Below are 734 nucleotides of genomic sequence, written 5' to 3'. Positions count from 1 at the left end.
TGCCTTTAAACGATGAAGTTACCTCGTCGAGCAGCAGAAGTAGCAACCCAGGGACTACCCTTCTCTGCCTTCCCCACACCTCCCATCCTCCATATTGACTCGGTGCTTTTCTTTTAAAAAAACACTGTACTTGATCAGATTTCCTTCTTGACGTGGTTTTCTCGTCTTTCTTTGATGACCTGAAATTTTCCCAGGCTCATAGCATGCGGTGTTGTTAGCACAAAAAAACCTTTTTCTCAATGGCCTGTCTACAAAAATCGGTGCCAGAACTGAGCTCCTGTGCTAACATGCCCATCTGAAGCAAGAATGCAGTCCAGATGCCCAAAATATTGGGGTCAGCGATGCATCTGGAGTCCCCTAGAGCTAGACCAGGCGACACAGTGTATTTCTGAAACGCAGAGATTTGCGAGGAATGTGGCGCTGGTATGTCACTTGAGCATACGAAAGCCACCTGTGTTTGATTAAGGTGCAGTCCTGCTTTCAGGACTAACTGGATATTCTTTCAAAATATTTTTCACAAGCCTTAAATTCCTGTTTGGGGATGAGAATTTCCTACGTCGGTAACCAGATAAAAACACGCTGCCTTAGTGTGACTTGGTACATGTGTTGTCCGAGTAGGCTTTAGCGTAGCACCAGCCCTATCAGTGATGCTGAATTCTGGATGTAAAGTTTCAGGATATTCCATAACTCGTTTTTTCTCGTTTTGGTTCTGCGCTCTCTGGAGTTGCTGAGAG

Source organism: Apaloderma vittatum, unplaced genomic scaffold (genome assembly GCF_000703405.1).
Source record: "Apaloderma vittatum isolate BGI_N311 unplaced genomic scaffold, ASM70340v1 scaffold41764, whole genome shotgun sequence".
Classification (NCBI taxonomy): domain Eukaryota; kingdom Metazoa; phylum Chordata; class Aves; order Trogoniformes; family Trogonidae; genus Apaloderma; species Apaloderma vittatum.
This window is presented reverse-complemented; position numbering follows the sequence as displayed.